Genomic DNA, 10,017 nt, shown 5'->3' on the forward strand with positions numbered 1-10,017 from the left:
CTAAATAGGATGCTTTTAAAACGGATGTATTAGATTTATTAAGTTGCAATTGTGAAGGATATATCAAATGAATGTTATCTATAAACACAGGATTATCTAAACTTAGAATATCATCATTATATCTAAACGTGCTATTGAATTTATCAACAAGAACTCTATAAATGTTGGCTCGGATATAATAAAATGGACTCCAGCAACGATATTCAAAGTATAATTACAAACAAAGGTCACTTGTCAGAAACATTTAAAATTGAAAAAGGGGGTTAGACAAGGATACCCACTCGCTTCAATTTATTAATCATTTGTCTACGAATACTGTCTAGCTATATAAAACACCGATATTAAGGGAGTGGAAGTTGGAATAACGAATATCAAACAATCGCTTTTTGCTGATGATGCAACTTACTTTATCAATGGTTCTGAAAAATAATTCGAATCTTTGATCAAATCATTAGAGTTCTTTGAAAAATGTTCGGGCCTAAACCTCAACACTTATAAATGTATAATCCTAAGAGTGGGTAAGCTGGAAAAAAACTACAATACAAATTTTGTCAAGCTTAATCATTTATATTAACTTCAGAATGTGCAACAGCATTAGGTATCACTTTCTACAATAATAAGCATCAAACAATCGACAAAAATACCAATAAGACTTTAAAACAATGGGAGCATAGAAAACTAACCTTGATGGATAAAGTAACAGTTGTAAAAACGTATGCGCTACCAAAGATACATCCATTTACTGTGTTGGCGAATCCAAGCAATCCAGTCATTGAAACTTTTAAAAATGCTATTTTCAAACTTATGCCTGCTTTATTTGGTACTGGATAGGCTTAATCAGGCTTTACATTGGGGGTTTTAGCACCGGGTTTGAGTGTAAAGAACCATTGAGTAGTATTTTTTAGCAACAATTTGGATTTACCTGGAATTGATTTGGCTTTGGTAGAACCCATTTGATTTTTGTTTGACTATCTATGGTCTCAATATAGCAAACATGTGGTTAAGTGGACACTGTGTCGGCTTCATAGATCCCTTTATGGTATTGGTGGCACCAAACGGAGTGAGTGACAAAAGGTCAAATGAATACATCGTAGACTTTCATGATTGTTTGGCAGATTTGGGTTGCCAAAATATGGTTGAATAAGCTCTATGAGTAAGCTTGACTTGAACCACAAAAGGTAGGATTGCGCTTTTAAAGAAACTCTCTGACGGTCCAGAACCAGACAACATGGGCGTTATTGCAATCATATAGAGGGTTGTTCGGTACCTCATATGCTTAAAAGATACAGATTGAACTTGCCTGGGCTCTTTGGAGGGACTCGGTATTCTTATGCAGAACCACTTTATGACTTGTTTAACACTATTAAATCTAACCTTGGCCGAAATGCATTTGGGCTGTTTTGTATTTAAATACCTACACACAGATTTGTATTTAAATACTTACACACACAATTGGTTAAGCACTGGATGGTCTTAAAGAGTGATACTTCCGGCTGGGTTTACAATGAAAAGTAAGAACAATATTATACATGGAGCTTTCTTAGCACTGGATCGGCTCAAGAACGATCATTTATGGTTAACTTCATTTAATATGGGAAGAGAGACAAAAATTGATTATTACTGTTCTGTGAATTTAGTGATATTATGTCTTTTTCAAATAAATCCAGTCAAACATAACTCAGCCATTTTTGGCTGGGTTGTCATATGAAAATCACATAATGCAAACAATCTGAACTTTATGTCTTGTAACTATTACATAATTTCCTAGTTATGGCTTCCATAACTTTAATGTAGATAATTATGTTTTTAATGTTTACTTCACATTAATATATATGCAAAAAGCTACAGAAACACACACACACACACACACACACACACACACACACACACACACACATATATATATATATATATATATATATATATATATATATATATATATATATATAAATAATTGTGTACAATGCATTGAAACTTACTAAGTAAAGTACCACATAGTTTACAGTGTATTTAAATTTAGCAGTTATTTCGTAAGTTTACTGGGTATGTCTACCTAGTAGAATTCATTCCTTATGCGTGATTGGCTAGTCGATGTTATCACGTGATATTACCAAGTTAGGTATATTGCTCTCTCACATTTTGGATTATTATGTGAACACTAGTGATTCTAAAATTTGGATTTTTGGCAGAAAGATTTGTGAAGTGGATACCATCATGTTCATGAGTTTGATTTGTGGAATTATTACTGGATTAATTAGTTACATTGATTTTAATATTTCAATATTAAACAATATTGGATCTACTTTTTTCATAGTTTCAACACATTTAGTGATCAACAGCTCACCATGTGACATGGCAATTACATACAATAGAGACCAATTATTGGATTTAAGATCTACACCTAGAAGGAGTATATTACCATCTATAGAAGTACTAGGTAGGCTTAAGTCATTCAATATCCTTCGATATAGAGGTAAACGGGCCGGTCGCCTGAGGACAAGATCTAATGCTGGTATTCATTGGACAAACTTGATACCAATTAAAGCGGATCACACAATTTCTACAAACGCCCATAGAAAGAGACAATTGAAGATTGCTAGCAAAGATGTTCAGCCTACTTCAGGAAGTTTGTCTCTATATACATTGAACTGCCGCTCAATCAAAAACAAAACACTTTCTATATATGATTTCATAGTAAATTAAAACATTGACTTGCTTGTTCTGACTGAAACCTGGTTAGGAACTGCTGTCGACAATAGTGTAATATCAGAGATCCTCCCAGATGGGTACAACTTTTGTCATGTCTCAAGATCAGAGAGGAGGGGTGGTGGTGTAGGACTTGTATACCAAAATACCATCAATGTTAAGTCTGTACAATCGTTTACACAGGCAACACATTTTGAGCATATGGAATGCGACATCAGTACCAATAGCTTACATTTTATCTTGTGTTCGTTATACAGACCTCCTGTGTCAAAGGGCAAGAACTTTCACATTGCAACATTCTTCGAGGAGTGGTCATCATATTTAGATGAACTAGCTTTGAGCCCAGAAGAAGTCATCTTAACAGGTGATCTAAACTTTCATCTCGATGACTCTACCAACGTTGACAGTCAGAAGTTCCTTGAGACTCTCGAAGTACATTGGTTATCTCAACATGTAGTTGGTGCAACTCACAATCGTGGTCACACTCTATATGTACTCATAACCAGACAAAGTAGCTATCTACTCCAAGAAACTCCCGTGATAGAGAATCCAGGCCTATTTGACTCTAAAGGTTGCCCATCTGGTGATCATCTTGCCATATGCACCCATCTACAAACTCAAAAGCCAAAAAGAGAACATAAAATTGTATCTTTTCGTGCCTTCCGTGATATATCTATTGACGATCTTGTAACAGATATCACCAATTCACAAACGCTGCAGTCCATAGAGAGTACGACTGAGGAACTTGTAGAGAGGTATAATACATGCCTCCAGGAGCTGTTAGATAAACATGCCCCATTACAAACCAAAGTGACAACCATCAGGCCAAACACAACATGGTATAATGATAGTCTCCGTGCTGCTAAGAGGAACCGTCGTAAGGCTGAGAGAAAGATGCGAAAATCTAATTTGACAGTTCATACAGAGATATACAAAGAAGCTTGTATTATCTATAATAAACTTATGCTACAGACCAAAAAGGATTACTATTCATCCAAAATTGAAGAAAACAGTAACGATCGGCGTCAAATTTTTAAACTCACAAACACTCTCATGGGTTGTAAGCGAGATACGGTGTTACCATCCACCGATAATGACAAATCTTTGGCAAATAAATTTTGTGACTTTTTCATTGGAAAAATTATCAGTATCCGTAACAAGTTGAGTGAGAATCAGACTGACAATGATGTCCTTCGGGCTGATGTTAAGTTCATTGGAGAGCGCATGGAAGCCCTGGCTCCTGTTACCCCTGAAGAGGTTAGGAAAACCATCATACATGCATCTGCAAAGTCTTGTGAATTGGACCACATTCCAACATCTCTGTTGAAGCCCTGTCTAGATAGTCTCCTCCCAATCATCACAGCTATAATGAATCAATCATTGTTGAACTCTGAAGTACCTACTCAATTTAAGCAGGCCATTGTACGACCCTTATTAAAGAAACCTGGGTTGGATCATGATACATTTAGTAATTATAGACCTGTATCAAACCTCCCTTTTCTGTCTAAAGTGCTTGAAAAAGTGGTAGCAAGAAGGCTGGAGGATCACTTGGACACTAATACATTACATGACAATTTACAATCTGCGTACCGTGCACGACATTCCACAGAGACAGCACTTTTGCGAGTCCACCAAGACATAGCGGCCGCACTTGACAATAACTCATGTGTGGTTTTGATAATGTTAGATCTATCTGCCGCCTTTGATGTCATCGACCATCCTATTCTACTTAAACGTTTGGAACATGCCTATGGAATATCTGGCTCTGCCCTGCTGTGGTTTCACTCTTATCTGAGTAATAGGTCTCAACGCGTTGCAGTTCGGTCGGCTGTTTCTGACGAAACCTCTTTACATTTTGGCGTTCCTCAGGGCTCGGTACTGGGACCGAGAAAGTACTGTATGTTCTCTAGACCAATAGGGGATATATTTAAGAACCACAACATGCTACACCATGGTTATGCTGATGATACGCAATGCTACCTTGTCATTAAACCAAAAGACAGTTGGACTAGTGTAGTACTAGCAATTGAAGCGTGCTTGTCGGACATCAGTTCCTGGATGCACCTGAACATGCTTTAAGATCAACCAGGACAAAACTGAACTCATCATCTTTGCACCAAAACATCAAGTAAAGAATTTTTCTGGCTGCAAATTACAATTTGACGGAACAATTGTTCATGAATCATCATTTGTGAAAAACTAGGTGCCTTCTTTGATAAAACTTTAAGCATGGACAAACAGGCTAATGCAATTTCAAAATCCTGTTTTTTCCATCTGCGTAATATTGGGCGGATTAGGCCATTCATTACTATAAATGCCTGTAAAACACTTGTGAATTCTCTCGTGACCTCTCGGCTGGACTATGCCAATGTTTTGCTATGTGGTGCAAACTGCAAAGTAATCGACAAACTGCAGCGCATCCAGAACACTGTCGCTCGTTTAATCACGCTTACAAAGAAGCGTGACCACATAACCCCGGTTCTATATTCTCTACACCTGCTCCCGGTTCCGTACAGAGTACAGTACAAAGTCATACTGTACTCTTTCAAAATCAGACATGAACTTGCTCCTGTATACATGAACAATCTAATTAGTGAATACCAGCCAATACGACTTCTGAGATCAGACTCTGCTAAGCTACTGAACGTTCCACGTACAAAAACTAATACATATGGTGAAAAGAGGTTTGATAAATGTGCAGCCAATCTTTGGAACAGCCTGCCAGTAGAAATTAAACACATTGACTCCCTGACAGTTTTCAAAAAGCCTTTAAAAACTCACCTATTTAAATTGGCGTATCAGTGAAATGATGTGGACTTTTTAACCTTTTAATTCGCGTGTGCAGCGCTTAGAGACTTGTTCTATAATGGGCTATACAAATATTTACATTCATTCATTCATTCATACCAGTAATCCTTCGTAGCTCAGTGGGTACAGCGCTTGACTTCAATTTTGGCGAAACGGGTTTGTGGTCTCCGACACAATTTGTTTTTTACTTTTTGGTACTTTTTTAAAATTATGATATCAAAGCGTAACACATTCTATTAAATAATTGTCCGGAAAATCATTACAGAAAAAAAACTATTTTTGATGCCAATCTGTTGTACAGTCCTTACTTAAAGAACATCTCCCAAAAGGTAATACATAACGTGTTCGCTAATGTTCTTTAGCTAATATTTTCCCTGATAAGTCTAAACCACTGAAAATATGGACAATTGCAAAATACGTAAAATTAATTAAATTACCTGATGTATGTGTGACCGCTCGGCGTTTGCAGATGTCTATGTCACATAATTTATCCCGCAAAACAATTAACAAAGCCATTTTTTATACATTAATTCCATATAAACATTTTCACATCAGCTAAACACTAATTAATTTTCCGGAAGAATACAACTGCTTTGCTTATATAAAAAATAACAATATGAAAACTTATATGCGTTCTTTGAACATTAATGAATAACACGTTGATGTTTCAATTCTTTATGTTTGCTCCATCCGAGTAGTGTAGGAATGGGGGGGGGGGGGTAGAAACCACCTGGGGCCAAAAACCACTTTGGGCCAAAAACCACTTTGGGCCAAAAACCACTTGGGGCCAAAAGCCACCTGGGGGCTAAAAGCCACCTGTGACGTAGTCGAGCTAACCCTTACTCGAGTCCTTAACCTCGACCTTAACGCTAGAGGTGGGGATGTATATTGTCATACGTGACGAGCGTAATACCAGGAGAGGTAACTGCGTACTCCGATTTTGTTTAACACCTAGTAGAGTCGCTTATCTTAGATCATATAGCTTATGAACTCGGTTAAATGTATTAACGCAGTATAAACATAAATATGTTTATAACTAAGTGTAATTAATCCATGAGTGTATGTTAACTGTAAACAATATCAAAGGCATTCCTTGATTTTACAATGTCATCGTGTCACAAAGGGCATACAAAGATGAATTAGTTTTAAAACAGTAACAATATCTGATGTTATGTTGCCTCCTTATCCCTCCTCATTGCCTCCTCATCCCTCCACATTGCCTTCTCATACCTCCTCATTTCCTCCTCATACCTCCTCATTGCCTCCTCATTGTTTCATCACTACCTCATCATACCTCCTCATTGCCTCCTCATTGTCTCCTCATTGCATCCTCATACCTCCTCATTTCCTCCTCATACCTCCTCATTTCCTCCTTATACCTCCTCATTGCCTCATCATCCCTCCTCATTGCCTCCTCATTGTTTCATCACTACCTCCTCATACCTCCTCATTGCCTCCTAATCCCTCCTCATTGCCTCCTCATACCTCCTCATTGCCTCCTCATACCTCCTCATTTCCTCCTCATGAAAACTGGGTCAATACACATTTTACAAAGTATGACTAATACTCAAAATACTATCTCATATTCTTAAACCCTTTGCTATTGTATGACTTCGTATGAAAAAAGCATCGCATCATCGCCCTCGTTGCCCCCTTAAAATAGTTTATTCATAGCGCTTAAAACCTCTTTTGCAGTCTTCCTTTTTAGCGGTTACACCCAAAGCCTTCTCGATAGTATGTCAATTGCACACAGCAGATATCGAACGTCATCATTCTGCTCGGCTAGGTTAAACACCGACAAAAGATCTATATCTAACTGCTCACCGATGGGTGGTCCTACATTCCAAGTCACAAAGGACAGGATATAGAAAAGTGTTTTCATTTCAAATACTTTTTAAAGTAGTCCATTTATGTGGGTGTAAACTAGAACGCGATCATAGATCACCTTATTTCGACTCATATATTCACTGCCACTGTATACATGGTAACAGTTTTAAAAATGACGCATCTTTGTATGCCCTTTGTGACACGATGACATTGTGAAATCAAGGAATGCCTTTGATATTGTTTTTTTTCTAAATAAAATATAATTATAAACCTAAACCTAAACTTTTGTTTATCCCAAATCCACCGATTGCCACTCCACTGTTAATGCATATTCGGTGTTTTAATAACCCTTTAAAGACCTTAATAGCGGTTACGTAGTAGTTAAATCATCCATGTATATCATTTGAATAATAAAATACTAATTTCCTTCAAAGAATGTTGCTTGTTTAGTGATATAACAATTACATTAGAACTCAATAGCATTGACAGCAAACATCAGAACCAGGTTGGGGAGACGTTATTGACTGGTGTATCTTACCAGTACGTCGTATTCTGTCCTCCTTTAGATAACTCGTATGTGAAAATAATTATAGGTTTTAAAGCTATGCTCTTTAAATTTGTTTGCACATGATTAAAAAACAAGTATAGGTAAATAACTGATTTCTTAGCATTTTTTAAAAAAAGTTACATTTTAAAAAATGACATAAAAGAAAGAATTGTTGGCCTCTTTGATACATTGCAATATATTTGGACGATTGCATGCACACACGTAAAAATAATTAACTTACCTGATTTATGTGTGAGCGCTTGGCGTTTGCAGATGTCTCTGTCACATCATTAATCCCGCATAACCATTAACAAAGACATTCTTTATGAATTAATGGCATATAAAACTTTCCACATCTGTATGCAGCTAAACACTAATTTATTGTCCGGGAGAATGCAACTGCTTCGCTTATATAAAAGTTAAAAAATATGAAAACTTCTTTGCGTTCTTTGAACATGAATGAATAACACGTTGATGTTTCAATTCTTGGTTATGTTTTCAAGTGCTCCATCCGATGTTTCATATTTTGAAGTAACGGCTATATTTAATAAGATATGATATAAAATCATAATTGATAAATCACAAGGAAATTAGTCTAATACACTATAAACAGCGGTGTATGTATGTACTTTACTTCTGTCTGTTTGGAGATTAAACATTGCCGAAAAAACATGTCACCAGGCGTACGTCTGTATATCGCCATTACGTTAAATCTTTTCAAACTAAACAGTACTGCGCTGGGACAAGCATTTGAGCCTCCAAGAGATTTGGCAGAATTATGTACCTTGAGTCAGTTTTGCAACTTGACGGGAGAGGAAGGGACCGTACCGCCCGGTTATGAGCCATGTTGCCATTCATGCGCTTGCGATTCCGAATGCGGACGTCGGAGGGATTGCTGCACGGATGAACTTGACCTTTACAGACTGGAGGAACAAAATAGGAGCACATGCCGCTCCTCTGTGTTACACAAGAATACTTCTGAGCCAGATTTTTCTTTCTGGTATCATATGGTGGATACGTGTTCGGATACAACACGTTCTTGTAAGGCAGACGACCTCTATCCTTGGGGCAGCATGTTTCCACATTCTTCACTTATTGACGGGTTTGTATATTACAATGAGTTTTGTGCCACATGTAATACCATTTTTAAACTTATCCCTTGGAGATTAGCCGTAGCCTGTCCCCAAGACGGTGCAATTGGAGAAATGTATAGTGTTTCGTACTCTTATGCAGTTCAGAAGTCATTGTATGGCACATCAGATGACGAACTCGGATGCTTTTTGTACTTTATTCCCCCAGCGGAAGCTAACGTCAGTTACGAGCGTTGTGTGCCTGCTTGGAGAACACGAAGGGAATGCAACAACGATATCATTGGTACGGAAACGGAGATGCAGGAACTGCAACAGAAGTGTCTTGCATTCAACGCCACATACAGGCATTACTCGCTGCGTACAGAACAAGTATATGCAAACGTGTATTGCTATCTTTGTGCTGCTAGGAACAAGCCACAAAGACTTTGTATTAGCCAGGAAGAGAGACAAAAAGTTAACGTCGACCATTCACTTGTGATGATTTTGGATCACGTGCACGAAGTCCTGGAGCACGCGGAAGACGGATCTAAGACCAAGGATCATTGTTATCAGGTATTAATGGTTGTCTAGTGGCTTTGTTTGTTAAGATATTTGCTGCTATGATTATGGCTGTATATTACATTCCTCTATATTGATTATGTTCGTTGTAGAACATGTATATCTAATATGGAAAACAATATATTGCCTTGACTATTCGTTCTTTAAAATAATTGTTGATTTTCTAATAATGCATAGCTTGCGATGTCGATGGCTATTTTATTTATTATAAAAATGAATGTATGATTGTTTTTGCATTACGGAATTTTGTAAGAAACCAGATTCAAATAACACTGGTTTCAAATAACAGTGTGTATATACCACGTGATAAATTACGTCATATATGCTACGTCGGAAGGCAACATTTTGCTTAAAATGAAGACTTAAAACAAAGATAACTTTTCTTTTACAACACTATTTTAAATAAAACAAAGGGCAGTCTATGCCGCTTAAAGAGCCCCGACTGATTTTTTACCGGAGTATAGATAAGATGCTTAGTTT

This window comes from Mya arenaria, chromosome 8 (genome assembly GCF_026914265.1).
Source record: "Mya arenaria isolate MELC-2E11 chromosome 8, ASM2691426v1".
Taxonomy (NCBI): Eukaryota; Metazoa; Mollusca; class Bivalvia; order Myida; family Myidae; genus Mya; species Mya arenaria.